The sequence below is a fragment of the Caretta caretta genome, chromosome 3, assembly GCF_965140235.1.
Source record: "Caretta caretta isolate rCarCar2 chromosome 3, rCarCar1.hap1, whole genome shotgun sequence".
Lineage (NCBI taxonomy): Eukaryota > Metazoa > Chordata > Testudines > Cheloniidae > Caretta > Caretta caretta.
The window spans coordinates 157,108,638-157,124,233 of NC_134208.1; the positions used below are offsets into that span (position 1 = coordinate 157,108,638).

Genomic DNA, 15,596 nt, shown 5'->3' on the forward strand with positions numbered 1-15,596 from the left:
ATGTGATGGCAGCTCGCCCCACCAGCACCCACCACAGGGGAGGCGAGGGGGCTTCCTGGACCTGAAAGGGGCCCTAGGAGCACGTGCAGTGACAGTGGTGTGAGGTGAGTGTGCTGCCAAGGGGGTACAGGGGGTCCCCTCTCTCAGAGCTCACTGCTGCTGGTGGGGAGAGGCCTGGGGGGAGTCCTCCTCTCTGGCCCCAGCCCTGGGGCAGCCTGCCTGGACTCCAAATGCCTCATCCCTAACCCCGCCCCACCCCAGAGCCCGCACCCCCAGCCAGAGCCCTCACCCCCCGGACCTCAACCCTCTGCCCTAGTCCTGAGCCCCTCCCACACCCCAAACCCCTCAACCCCAGCCCCAGCCAGAGCCATCATCCCCCCCGCACCCTAACCCTCTGCCCCAGCCCTGAGCCCCCTCCTGCATCGTGAACCCCTGATCCTCAGCCCCACCCCACAGCCCTCATCCCTGCACCCCAACCCTCTGCCTGAGCCCATCCCACATCCCAAACCCCTCATCACCAGCCCCACCCCAGAGCCCTCACATTTTTACATTATTTTAAAATATATATATTGGCTTACAAGGCAGGTGTGTGGGGGCGGGACTTGGACCTGTTCTGGGCACCATCAAAAATTATACAAACCAGCTGCCCCTTTCACCCCTTTGATAAGCTGTAACGCTGTGCCACCTAAACACACAATAGTTCTAGTGTAAAAACTCTCCTTCCCTGTGCTACTAAGGGCATCATTCTAATATACTTTCCAGGCTATTTGTTAGGTTTTTTTCATGTGTGGATGGTGAAGCTACAGAAGTCAATTTCATTTTTTATTTGTGGCCCATTTCACTTATGATTTATCATGGGCTAGCCCAATTTGCAATTCAGGATCATTTTTAAATCCCTCCCAAAGAAGTTTTCATGGAATATTTTTTTTCAGTGTACAGTAAACATGCCCTCCCCACCATGCTCTATTTATGTATTTATTAAAAATTAAACCTAGATTCAGGCCATTAATTTGTTAACCTTTGAACAGATCTAAAGCTTCCCTTCAGCTCCAAACAGCTTTCCATTTGTGGGGTGAAGCCAGTACCTTAATATTATTGCAACAAAGCGATTTGAATTATGCATGCATTTCCAGTCAGTTGGATCCTTCCTTTTTGCTGAATACCGAAAATTCTTTTCTTGCCCTCGCTGTTGTCTTTGGCTGTAGAAATTGTACTTTCCATTTTCACAGAAACCATAGGGGTATTACAAATGCATATATAATTTCGGAGTAGATATTTTGGTTTCTAACGCAACAGCTGCACTAATTCATATTATTGGAAGCTAATAAGTTTTAAAATTATTTAGAATTAGCACCATACATTTACAAGGCATCTAGGTGCTTACCTACATGCCCTGCTTTTTCAATTGGATATGACATTCTACTTCATTTTCTGTAACAAAGTGCTACTGTAAATTGTTAAAAATCTGCCATGTTCTACCTCAGAGGTGGCATTTCAATGTGGTGGATAAAGCAATACCTATACAAACTGTGTGACATTTCTTTGGGATCCATAAGGATGATAGACAGAGCAAGAAGTTATTTTAAATCTTCCTGGACAAATTGTTTTCCTCTCAATTATGGACAAAATCCTGATTTCAGTAGGAGTTTGCCAAGTCAAGACCTTTGGATTTGGCCCTCTAATAAGAAGACATTTATAATACCTTACATTTTCCAGCTACATTATGAACATCAACTAATCCTGACACCACTCCTATCAGGTACCTGGATGGTTGTGTTTCCATTTCACAGATCAGAAAATGGAGACACACAATCATGCAGTTATTTGGCCAAGGATATGCAATGGGTAAGTGGCAGAGCATGGGTTAGCACATGAGAAATCTTGGCTCCCAGCCTTGTGTTCAGAGGCCACAATTGTTAAGATGTTACAGTTGTGATCATAAAGCAACACAGTAACTTGGCAATCAATTTCTGAGAGATTTATTAACCCATGGGAGCAGGGATCTGTTTTGTCCTACAGGCTTGATCCTGAGAGAGCCTAAGTACTTTCACCCAGTGTCACTCCAAATCAGGCCCATGATGATCTGTGACCTTCCCTGCCTAACAAACACGAAAAATAATACTTAGATATGGATTATAAATGTCCCCACTCCTCCCTCCCTTACATGCAAAGTGAATATAATTTCTAGATAATGAATTTCTCACACTGTTTAATGTTCCTGACTTTTTATAGGCAGAGTTTGTCTGCCATAGGTGCACATTTGAACCTGCCCAGGAGGCCTATAATTAGTCACCTGTGTAATCAATGGTTGACACTTGCATTTTAATCTGAAGTGTATGTGCCTTTGAAGTCATTCTGTATATACCACTTCTTCCCCTAGCTATTTCTCTCTACCACTTCTAATACTGCAGTTTGTCATCCTCTCACTCTTATTTACACAATAAATAGACATTGCATTTAACTCGGCAATAAACAGACACTGAAGGGACAATAAGATCTAATGGTGTCCAGGCTCTTGGGTGGCATTCCCACCTCTGCCACTATCCTACTGTGACTCTGATTCTGAGCAGTGAGGCACCGAGCATCTCTTGATTGATGCTGAGCATCCACAACTCCCTGTGATTTGAGAGGGAGATGAGGGCACCCAGTGCCTTGCAAAATCAGGCCCTGTGTATCTTAGGAACAGTCACTTATGTGGGAATTTTCAGAAGTCTGTGTGTGCATAAGTGGCCTGCTGAGTGCTCCAACTGAGGCTCAGCTCATGGTTAGGCACTTAGGATTTTCAGAACAGCTTGTTAGTCATGCCCCAGTCTCTTGAGAAATGTGAGGACTAAGTGCTCCCAGAAGGCAGGTCTGGAGCATGGTTAAGGGGCGGGCCACTCAATCAGAATTTTCAAAACTGCTAAGAGGTCCCCGTGTGCTCCGCCAGATGCTGCTGATCTAGTAAACCAGCCTTGACTGACACACAACCAAACACTGTTGCTTGGCAGAGAGGTCTTCAAGAGGAGGGTAGTGGCATTACAATTTAGAAAGGTTGTGTGAGAAGCTGAAGAGGCAGGCATTGTTGCCAGAGTGGAGGAGCGAACGTAAAGAGAAGAGAAGACAGGCAGGGGAAGGAAGAGTTGTGGTTGTGTAGGGTAGGACTTTTTATCAGCTCTGAAAGCATTCCGAGACTTCAAATGGGTATTTTGTCGTAAAAAGTGCAGCATTCCTACACAAAATGAGTAGAGATGGAATTCCAACCATTCCCTTTTTTTGGCTGAAATTCCTAGAATGTCCAGTTACTAGTAAACAAAACTAATATGAACTTCCGCATTGTCATCTGTAGATCTCAGAATGCTTTACAAAAGAAGGGATGTAGCAATATCCCAGTTTTACAGATGAGGAAGCTGGAGCCCAAAGAAGTGACGTAACTTACCCACATTCTCTCAGCAACCTAGATCAAGTTGCTTGGATTTTACTAGATTTATTAATTTTGTAACATAAATATGGATGGATGGAAGGAATAAATGAAGGTTAATTAAGTCACAGGACAAAGAAAGGCACTAAAGGTCAGTACATTAAAATCTGAAAGTTTTGGCAGTTTCAGGGAAAGTTAAGAATAACCATCTCCAGTACTTTGTTTTAAAATACTAATGGCAGTGGAAATCATTATATGATGATTTTTATATTTCTTTTATACTTGACAGACTATTTTATGGAAGAATCCATGCCTAATAGTAGTAGGCTTTCCCTACCCCCGCAATACAGCACTATGGGGCTTGATTAATCATGGTCCCCATCCGTTTTAGCTGAAAACTAATTTAAAGAAAGTATGAGGAGGAGGGAGGGTTATTAATTCCCAATACTTTTTCTTACATTGGCAGGCTTATGGAAACCAGACTGGTTCCATTTTCTTTTCAGCCTTAAACCAAAGCCCATAAAGTTTGAGGATCCCAATGAAAAACTATAGAAACGTACTTGTTTTTAATGGGATGATAATAAAAATCAGGTGATTCCCTTAGTGAAGAAAACTGTTTCCAGATGCGGTGGAAAATATGGAATGTAGCTTATTTGGGAGGGAGGGAGTGATGGTGGTGGTGGTGGGGAGGTAGAGATGGGAACTGTGAGACAGGCTTTAAAAAAGGGACATACTCACTTTTCAAGGACACCTGAGTACCTATGTGATTCATCTCCTCATATTTTGCCAAATAGGAAAAGAACAAGTTAAAGAATATTTAGATAAGATAGATGTACTCAAGTCGTCAGGGGCTGATTTAAATGCATCCTAGGGTACTTCAGAAACTAGATGAAGCAATCTCAGAACTATTAGCAACTGTCTTCAAGAACTCCTGGAGATTGAGTGAGGTCCCAGAGGACTGGAGAAGGGCAAACAGTACCTATGTTTAAAAAGGGGAACAAAGAGGACCTGGAGTATTCTAGACCCGTCAGCCTAACTTTGATACCTGGAAAGATTCTGGTACAAATTATAAAACAATCTATTTGTAAGAACTTAGAGGATAATAGGGTTATAAGGAATAGCCGGAATGGAGCTGTTGAACAAATCATGCCAAGCCAACCTAATTTTCCTCTTTGATAGAGCTACTGGCCTGGTGGATGGGTGGGGTGGGGTGGGGTGGGGTGAGGGAGGGAGGAGTAGACGTGATATATAGAATAACAGAAATGTAGGGCTGGAAGAGACCTGGAAGGTCAAGTCCAGCCCCCTGCACCAAGTAAACCTAGACCATCCCTGACAGGTGTTTGGAGGCTTTTTAAGAAAAGGTTGGACAATGATGGGGATTCCACAACTTCCCTTAGAAGCCTGTTCCTAATATCTTGGTTTTAGTAAGGCTTTTTGACACCATTTTCTCACTGTTTATAGAATCACCACTGAAGCATAAATCTGAACTGTAGTTCCTAATGGAGATCTAGATCATACCCCACCATGGAAATACCTGCATCATCATCATCATCACTCCCATAACCACATTGGCCTGCATGGGGACCAGGAAACTCTGCAAAATTCCCTTTACAGAATTTCCTCTAAATGCTTCTGGTGGGGAAAGAAGGGTGGTAAAAAAAGAAGGAAAAGGTAATATTTAGCCTACCAATTTTATGGATCCCCTGAGATTTTCACAAGTCTGCTAGGGGTACGGAGTCCTATTTACAGAGATGGAGCTCAGTGTATGTTCTGGGCTTTCTATGGGTATGTCCCTGCTTCCTAGCAGTATGGCTCCTATCCACATGCTAATTTGTTGTTGGAAGGTTGTACCTGCAGGGTGGGCTCCACATGTTGGCCCAAATCCTGCCTCAGGACCATTGAACCATAGAATCATAGAAATGTAGGGCGGGAAGGGACCTTGAGAAGTCATCAAGTCCAGCCCTCTGTGCTAAGGCAGGACCAAGTAAACCTAGAACATCCCTGAAAGGTGTTTGTCCAACCTGTTCTTAAAAGCCTCCAATAATGGAGATTCCACAACCTCCCTTAGAAGCCTATTTGGGACTTAACTATCCGTATAGTTAGAAAGCTTTTAATATCTAACCTAAATTTCCCTTGCTGCAGATTAAGCCTATTAATTCTTGTCATATCTTGAGTGGACACGGAGAACAAGTAATCACCATCCTCTTTATAACAGCCCTTTACATAACTGAATACTATTATCGGGTTCCCCTTCAGCTTGGGTCTTGGGGGAAAAGGCAGAGAGGGAGGTGGGCCTCGGGGTGGAGCACGGGCAGGGCCATGGTCTGGGTGCCGGTGGCTCCCCACCTTCTTGGGAGCTTCCGTCAGCAGCGCTCCAAAGGCGGTGGTCCAGCATACTTCCAAAGGGAGGTGTGCTGCATCTGACATTTCTTGCCCCATTTGGGGAGGCTTAGCTGCCCTAATGCTTCCGGGGGTAACCCAGGCTGAATCTGTGAGTTGGATCTCAGTAAGATTTGCTATAATTTTACAGAAGTCAGTAAGATTGAGACTGGTGGGGGAGGGGACGACATACACACACACCATAAAGGAGGAACCACAGACCGAAGGCCAAATATTTTCAGGAGGTGCACTGCATCATTGCGCCAAAGATGTGTGTGAGCCTAACGGCTACACTATTTGTCAAGTTTTCTTTTCTTTCTTATTTGAAGTTGTGTCTGTGCTCAGTAGTAAGGATGCTGAAACAACTGGCTATGTAATACAACTAAATGTTTTATTTAATTGTCAATATAATATCCAAGGCGACCCTATGTGAAAGCAGAAGATCTCCGATTGTCAGAAATCCCAATCTCTATATATTTATTTTGTAAGGTGTTGTATATATTTGGAGGTTTAGGCACTGTGTTATGGTCTTCATTTTAAAGGAAAATAACAAATCTTTAGTTAGTGATGTTAGTCTAGTTAGGGTGTATTGTAATGGCTGTGCTGTAATAGGTTATCTTTTGTACTATTGTTCATAAAAAGGAATTTGAAATCATTGTGTGTGTGTGCGCGTGCGTGCGTTTGTAATAGTCTTACGGTAAAGACTGGTATTGGATTCCTAAGAAAAAAAAGAAAGTGAATTCTCCTGTTAAATAATATCTACTTTTAGTATGTGATCCCTATAGAAAATCCATCTGCGGCCTCTTGCACAGATAGGAATTCATGGTCTGTGCAATTACTTTGTCAGACAGAGGAATTCTGTAGCATAGAATTGGTGAGTAAATTGACTTACCTCCCCTCTACATAGGTAACATTCAGAATGCATATACATTTCAAGGGCAATCACCCCCTTGGTGTCTTGGGGTTGCCATCCTAATATCCTCACAGAACTCTCATAGGCCCAGATCCTCAAAGGTATTTAGGCTCCTAACTTCCATTTATTTCAGTGGAAGTTAGGAACCTAAACAGAGGCGCCGAGTTCCCCAGTTCCCTGAGGGCTGCTTGATCCCTACCCTGCCCCACTCCACCCCCTGCCCCTTCTTGTCCCCTCCCCTGCCTCTTCCTGCCCCTGCTCCTCCCCCTCTCCCCAGCACCTCTTCCCCTCTGCTGATCAGCTGATCGCGGGGGGCAGGAGGTGCTGGGAGGAGCTGCAGATTAGTGGGGCCCACTGGTGGGCGGGAGGGCTGGGAGTGGAGGGGGATGAGTTGATCCGCAGGGCTGCCCGGTTGGCATCTATGAACCTAAAAGCCTCTGAGCATCTGGGCCCTGCCATCCAAATCCATAAACCTGGGCTTGTTTGGACCATCAAATCCACAGCATGGCAGGGAAGTTTGGGTCTGAATGTGCCATTCTGCTGAGTGGAAAGAAAGGCAACACTTTTCTCTCCCCTCCTCCCCCGTGCCCATAGAAATCTATCCCCTGGCACTACCAGTGTCTCCGTTTTTTATACTGAGGCTGCATTGCCAACTCTTGTGATTTGAGGGGGAGTCTTGCGGCGTTGGGTGATTTTCCTAAAGCCCCACCGTCTGGAGTCAGGGGATGACGTGAGACTCGCAACTTGCATGTAAAATAAATACGGGTGGAGCCCGTGATGGTTGTGGAGAAAAGCAGGAAACGGTGACCACCCTCCCTCCTCCCCGCCCCAAGGCCCCCAAAGGCAAATATAAACAGCCCCCGGAGTGTTGTTTCTGACAAGTCTCTTGATGGCTTTTAAGCCAGGCCCAGGTCTGTTGCGGGGGCCGGGAGGGGAGGGCCAGGCTCGGCATGTGTCAGCACTTGGGTGTTAGCAACACGCGGTGGGTGACCGCCTGGCCCCCGAGCTGGGCGCTGTCCCTTTAAGCAGGGAAAGTGGAAGACCACATCTGGCACAAGTGACCCGGAAGTGACCTTTGGGAAGAGGTCGGAGGTCAGGGGTGATCTCGTGGAAGATGGCGGCGGCCTGGCTTGTCTCCCCCGCACCGCGGCGGCCCGGCCGCTGTCACCAGGCCCCCGGCTCCATGAGGGGTTGAGCCTCCGGCTGCGAGGGTGTGAAGGGGGCGGGGAGCCCCGGGGGCTGCGGCCTCCTCCCGCTGCCGCGGCGCAGGTAAGGGAGCGCCCCGCCCGGAATTGGGGCCGGTGCTGCGGGGCGTTCCTCGCTGCCCCTGCTCCCAGAGCGGCGCCGCTTCGCGGGGTCCCGCTGCTGCGTGGTCTGGCACGTCTGCTCCGCCCCCGGTCCCGCTGCGCCGCGGACACTGACACACCTAGCGGGAGACCCCCGCGCCCGGCCCCCGGGTGCTCGTCTCCCCGGGCCCGGCTGGCCTCCGCTGCAGGCTTTATTCGGCCGCGCGCCTGGCATGCTCTTGGCGGGCGCCCGAGTGACTCGCGGGTGTTGTTGCCCTGGGGAAACAGCTCTCTGGAGTTGGGCTCCGTGGCGGGAGGCTTGATCTAGACAGTCTTACTGTGTATTCACTGCTGGTTTTGTCGTCAGTTTTTACGCAGCCTGGGTTTTTATAATAAACTCTTAAAACTTTTTGGACCCCATGCTAAATCTCTGTGGTAGGTTGAGTTTTTGCGGTTTTTGTAAATTTAGTAGAATAAGGGGCTGGTACTTCTGTGTTTTGTACAGCAGTAAGCAGTTTGTCTGTGATAAGCAGACAAACTTTAGTATCAGAGAATGTATTTCCAGGTAGGTGTCTAATTGCTGAGTTTATTTGTTTCCTTAGTATTTTAGTCATATGTCCTATCATCCAGATTTCCCCTGGTACTTGATTCTTTTTATCCTCTTAGTTTTCATCTATTAATTTATAATTACTGTCTACTTAATTCTCTTATCTGCAGACATATTTTCCTTTAGGCACATTCTCTTTAGGAAGGCTGAAACCCACAGAGACACCAAATGAAGGAATGTTGAAGGAGAGAGCTTGACATTAAATGGGGATACAGTTTATATTTATGAAATTAAAAAAAAAACCCTTTCATTTTAATATTCTTATTTCTGACTGTAGTTTATAGGAATAAATTGAAGTTTTAGGTTTACAATCTTTTTTTATAACGTCTCTTCTTCCAAATGAATTAAAAGCACTGATTATGATTTACAGTATATATAGAGATGAGTTACAGTTTCCCACATTTGTGTTGCCTTACACATACCGACACGGAAGAGAAAAATTTCTTGAATATTACGACAGTTATCCATTTAGTTCTGCTCACTTGTGAAATCTCCACTGACTGGGTTTTTGTGTGTGAGGAGTGCTAATCTGGTCCCAAAACAAATAAGGCATTTAAAACAGCTACTTCTGTTAAACACATAAAAACTGTTGAAAATGTTGTTAAGGTTGCAAAGTCAATCACTCAGAAGTTAGGAAATGCCAGTATTAATGTGCAACTTTAATTCAGCCCCCCTTGTGCATATGTCTTACGATACAGTTTTAATTACATGATCACATACTATTTTTTCCACAGGACCCCTCCCTTATACTGTGCACAGGATGGAAGGTCCTTATTCAGTGAGCAGCAACTGAATATTTTGTTTTAACTTCACTGTTCAGTGTGTGGCCTGAAGCCTTATTCACTGTGCTTCATCCAAATCCTGCTCTGGAGACTCAATTAATTTCCTTGTCGGCTCTTCTGTGGTGTTTGTCACTGTAGTATCTGAGTGATTCACAAACATTAATGAATTCATTGTCACAACTCCTCTGTGAGGATGGGGTAGTATTATCCCTGTTTTATAGGTGGGGAGCTGAGGCACAGAGATTAAGGTGAAAAGTTTCCACTCCTTTTGAGTACCGGATTTGAGATACCCAGGACTTGACTTTTTCCTAACACTGAGCATTATATAGCACTTAATGTTCAAAGCACACCACTAATTAACTTCAGTTGCTTCTGTGAGTGCTCAGCACTTGTGCAAATCAGACACTAGTGTCTCATGTTAGGCATCCAGAAAATGAGCTACAACAGTTAGTGACTACCTGTGAAAAGTTTGGTTTGAGAAACTTGCCCATCATCACATAGGAACTCTGTCACAGAAAGGGTTAGACTCTAGTTCTCCAGTGCATTATTCAATTGGCTTACCTATGAGACTGTCCTTTCTGTTCCTGCAGTCTCCTGCCTCATTCACTGCAAACCTTCCAACAGCTCATATTCGCACCCTAGCTGTGGCCCTACAAAATTGTGGGAACTCCTCGTCAGGCTTCTCCGGGCACTAACCAAGATGGTCATCCAGCACTCCAGGAGGAGGAAACCTGGACGGGGAGAGGGGGATACTCTGTGACTGCAGAGCCTGTTTCTGCTCACGTCTCCAAGCAGAGTTTGTCCGGGCAGTGTCCACTGACTCCTTGAATGCCTTTGAGGGGCAGTGGGCGCTGTCTGGGCTTCTCTGCTTGGTGTCTCCCTCTGGATCCCTGATGTTTACCGTATGACTTTCCGTCCTGATCCTATTTTTTCTCTTGTTGTCCTAAGAAATAAATCGTGGCTTGGGCACAGTGGTTCCTCCCTCTTAATTGAGGGGGCAGGCCTTTACTTATGGTTGGGCCTAGACCCATCTGCTCCAGTTGAACAAATAGCACATACATTCCAGCTTATGCAATATATGAGACTGAGGGCCTAGAGATCAGGGTGTAGTGAAGGAGACTGATTTATCCTCAGAGAAGGTCCATCCTGTGCACTGAATGAGATAGGGGTCCCGTGGGGGGCAGTAAGTATGTGATCAGGTAATTAAAGATTCTCCCACCCCTGTTCCCCTATGCTGGTTCCTAGTCCAAATGCCTCTCCATCTCTGGTTCCTACTGTGTTCCTTCCACCCCGATTCCCCTCACAGCTCTTAGTCCCAGCCTCTTCTTGGTTTCCCTTCCTACTCCTTATTGCCTCCTCCTTTCCAGTGTCCTTGCCCGGCTAGTCCCTGTTTCTCTCCCCACCCCCGAAGTCTCAAGAGACTTCTTTTCTCAATTTGCTATCGCCCTCCCGCTATCTGACTTTTATGTATTCTGTATTAAACTCTGTGATTTGCTTCTTCTATGCTGTCTGGACACTGCGGGTGGGAGGTTGGGGGGAAAGGGGTAAGGAACTGAGCATCAGTTCCACTGTCCATCTCTATCCTGGTCAAGGAAAGTCCAGCATTAGCCCTGGGCTGGAGATGACTTAGTCCGTTACTGTGTAGGGATGGTGCATGCACAGTCTGCTCAGTGTTAGGAGCTAAGAGAAGCTTGAGATGCTCGGCAAGAATATCTTTAGAGATTTTACCTGATAAAATCAAAGTCCTACTGATGACAATGGACCTTGTGTTTGTGTGTATGCAGCGGAGGGGTAGGACTCATAACATCCCAGTTGCCGCCATAAATGTGGAACCATAGTATTGGGTCCATAAAATGTTTTAGTTTTGTCTTCTAAATGATTTGGCAGGTCTTGAAAAAAGTCTGCACACCAATGATGGTGTGGGAAAATTTGAGAATAAGCCATCAATGTAAGCCTTCATTGAAAAACAAGTTTCTAGCCCTAAGAATCATGAATAAAATATTCCAAAGGTGACCAGATGCACTGTTGTTTCTGGATAAGTAGCCACTGCTCACAGTTCTCTCATGGTACCTATGAGTAAAAACTCGTTCACTGTGCACTTGCTTAGTGTTTTTTTTGGGGTAGGGAAAATCTTTTTTTCTACATTATAAAAAAACAAAAAAGGCCACAACCTCTCTCCTATCAGGGCAAATTGAACTCTTTATAGGAAAACCTACAGTAGAACCTCAGAGTTACGAACACCAGAATTACGATCTGACTGGTCAACTACACGCCTCGTTTGGAACTGGAAGTATTCAATCAGGCAGCAGCAGAGACCCAAAAATACCCAACCAACCAGAGTACTGTTAAATATAAACTACTAAAAAAACCCAAAAAACGAAAGTTTTTAAAAAAAAAAAAACATGACAAGGTTTGGAAAGTGTTTCTGTGCTTGCTTCATTTAAATTAAGGTGGCTAAAAGCAGCATTTTTCTTCTGCATAGTAAAATTTCAAAGCTTAAGTCAGTGTTCAGTTGTAAACTTTAGAAAGATCAACCATAATGTTTTGTTCAGAGTTACGAACATTTCAGAGTTATGAACAATCTCCTTTCCCGAGGTGTCTGTAACTCTGAGGTTCTACTGTATATGCACTTATTTCCTATTCTCTCCTGAATGCAGTGTGAAGCAAGCCAGCAAGACTGAAGACACAATAGACTTGTGGGGCATTAAGGAATGCTTGGGTAGCTTGTTGCATATTACTTGTAAAATGAGAAGAAATCTTCTCAGGACCTTCCCGAAGTCAGCTTCCCCTGACTTCTCCAAGGAGGAGAAGCTCTCCTGGAGCACAGGTCTCTCTGTATCCCAGCTCTGTGTGGGTGGGTGTGTGTTGTGGTGTGTGGAGAGGTGATGAAGAAGAAAAAACACTTCAGATTAAAATTCTTGGGTTTCTGTGTATTTAAAACAAAATTTACAAAACCTTTAGACATTGCCCACCACTGCTTGTGGACCTAACACTTTGACTTTGCACTACTGCAGGGGTGGGCAAACTTTTTGGCCTGAGGGCCACATCGGAGTTCCGAAACTGTATGGAGGCTCGGGTAGGGAAGGCTGTGCTTTTCTCCCCCCTGCCACCCTCCCCGGCCGCTCCCTGCCCCTTCACCGTACCGCTCAGAGCAGCAGGATTGGTGGCTGCGCCGCCCAGCTGGAGTCAGCTGCACTACCCGGTAGGAGCTCGAAGCCCCACTGCCCAGAGCACTGGCAGCACGGCGAGCTGAGGCTGCGGGGGATGGGGGACAGCTTGGGAGGAGTCGGGGGCTAGCCTCCCTGGCCGGGAGCTCAAAGGCTGGGCAGGATGGTCCTGGATGTGGCCCGCGGGCCATAGTTTGCCCACCTCTGCTCCACTGCTTGAGAACATGAAGTGAAACTAACCATAAATGAATGGGCTAGTTTTACTATTCAAACCAAGTGAAATGTAAGAAAATGGCATCAGTAGTAAATAGGGCCAAGATATTTTTTTAAACCTAGATGCCCATTACAGTTAATCTCCTAAATAGAGCTGTGTGAAATTTTTTGCAGTTTATTTGTTGAAAAATGCAGTTTTGGATCAGCCAAAACTATTTGCAGATTTGATATGAATTCGCTGTATAGTTTGGGCCAGATTTTTTTTTTTTTTCAGGCTAGAGTCACAGGGGGATGTCGGCATCATGTACAGATGAAGTCAGTAAGAGCAGCTGCTCGCTACCTCTGAAAATTGGACCCATACGGCCTTATATCTCTGCAAAACTTAATTTACACCTTACAGTACCTTCTGTGAGTTAAGAATTATTTCCATTCTGTTTTCTTATGAAACTGGTGGTAATAAACTACAAATTTGTCAGTAATAGGTATGGCTTTGGTTAGTTTCATAAGAAATTTAAATAACTTTTGGAATCTGATTTTATAAAAAGTGTTAGTATTTAGATCCCAAAAATGAGTCATTAGTTTGGGAAGTTGAATTTATAAACAATGTTTTGTTAGTTATGGGCAACAAATCAGTAAGTATGTGCTGCCTCTGCTTTATTTGTTGAAACTAAAGTATTTTATAGTTGATCTGCTAATCAAAAGGCTACAAGATTGAGTTACAAGTTCAAGAGTATCTGAAAACAGCGGGTACATGTAAATCTCGTGGTCTGGCTTTCTGCTTGGTAATAAAGCACTTCCTCAAAGATTAATTTTGGAGACTCTGGTTTATTTTCACACAGACAGACAGACACCCCCCCCCCCTTTAGTTACCATATACTGCTGACACTTAGAATCATAGAATCATAGAATATCAGGGTTGGAAGGGACCTCAGAAGGTCATCTAGTCCAACCCCCTGCTCAAAGCAGGACCAATCCCCAATTTTCGCCCCAGATCCCTAAATGACCCCCTCAAGGATTGAACTCACAACCCTGGGTTTAGCAGGCCAGTGCTCAAATCACTGACCTATCCCTCCCCTCCCTACCAGAGCTGGTCCGGGAAACAGCAGGGCCGGGAATGGAGCACCAGGGCCAGACGCTGCAACTGGGGGTGAGGCCAGAGCTGTGGGCAGAGAGGAGGTTGGGTGGCGTTCCCTCCCCACCCCTTCTGGGGACTGGCCTGGGCCGCAACGTGGCCCCTATGCAAATATTCCTCCGTTCCCCCCCGAGGGGGGCATGCCCCATAGTTTGGGGACCATTTTCATAAAGAAATGTATGGGACACATATTTGAGACTCCCAATGCCTTGGAAGAATGCGAGAATTCTTGTGCAAACACGAAATGCAGCAATAAATGAACTTCAAAAACATGATCAAAATTCTCCATAAGGATGGTTCATTATGGTAACCTTCTAAAATAGGATTCCGATTTGATTTCATTCTTTCCCTTTTTAAGAAACATAGGACTCTATTGTAAACCTTTAAGAAACTGCAGTGTGGTTTTGAGAATGTATAAAGCTGTTTGCCCCATTTCATACAGTAGAGTGTTTGGAAAACTTACATGCAAAGAAGCCCTTCTCCTGAAGTATACATTCTTAAACGTAGCTAAATAATTCTAATCTGAGTTTGCTCTTGATATCAACCATCTTGCAAAAAGGTGAGATCTTATTTAACATCAACAATAGCAGAGAAGTGTCAACCTAAACCAATTCTATCCTACATTAAACATGATCTAACATATCAAATTAATCATTGCAACATTTACAGTTGTAAGTGATGCAGCATCATTAAATTATGGTGGAACGTGATTTAGGGCTGGTCTACACTACACAGTTAGGTTGACATAAGGCAGCTTACTTTGACCTAATTATGTCAGTGTCTACCAGTACTGCCTTGTCCTGCCAATATATGTTCCCTACTACAAGGTCATAACTCCACCTCCACGAGAGGCGTAGGGCTTATGTTGGTGTAGTTAGTTACAGTCTCTACGTAAAAGAATAAATGGACACAAATCAGATGTCAAGAATTATAACATTCATAAACCAGTCGGAGAACACTTCAATCTCTCTGGTCACGCAATCACAGACATGAAGGTCGCTATCTTAAAACAAAAAAACTTCAAATCCAGACTCCAGCGAGAAACTGCTGAATTGGAATTCATTTGCAAATTGGATACTATTAATTTAGGCTTAAATAGAGACTGGGAGTGGCTAAGTCATTATGCAAGGTAGCCTGTTTCCTCTTGTTTTTTCCTACCCCCCCCCCCCCCCGGATGTTCTGGTTTAACTTGGATTTAAACTTGGAGAGTGGTCAGTTTAGATGAGCTATTACCAGCAGGAGAGTGAGTTTGTGTGTGTATGGGGGTGGGGGGGATGTGAGAAAACCTGGATCTATGCAGGAAATAGCCCGACTTGATTATGTAAAGAGTTGTCACTTTGGATGGGCTAGCACCAGCAGGAGAGTGAATTTGTGTGTGGGGGTAGAGGGTGAGAAAACCTGGATTTGTGCTGGAAATGGCCCACCTGTTGATCACTTTAGATAAGCTATTACCAGCAGGACAGTGGGGTGGGAGGAGGTATTGTTTCATATTCTCTGTGTGTATATAAAGTCTGCTGCAGTTTCCACGGTATACATCTGATGAAGTGAGCTGTAGCTCACGAAAGCTCATGCTCAAATAAATTGGTTAGTCTCTAAGGTGCCACAAGTACTCCTTTTCATTATGGAAAGCGAAAGTTAAGGTTCAGAACTCCCTTCCTTGCTCCCTAAAGTTTTAAATAAGACCTGCTTCTTGACGCTTCTGCTTTGGATTGCTTTT

At 45.0% G+C, this 15,596-nt stretch overlaps 1 protein-coding gene across 2 annotated transcripts in view; it reads left to right on the forward strand.

Annotated features, from left to right (window-relative positions):
- Nucleotides 1–7,764: 7,764 nt before the first annotated feature.
- The window catches only part of LCLAT1 (lysocardiolipin acyltransferase 1), a 205,422-nt gene continuing 197,590 nt past the window's right edge, over nt 7,765–15,596 (forward strand). The window contains exons 1-2 of one of the 2 annotated variants that reach the window (XM_048843402.2): nt 7,765–7,961; nt 13,022–13,155. The gene's annotated coding sequence lies outside the window, so the exon portion shown is untranslated. The remainder of the gene's footprint in view (nt 7,962–13,021; nt 13,156–15,596) is intronic. The other variant, XM_048843401.2, reaches the window with a different exon arrangement.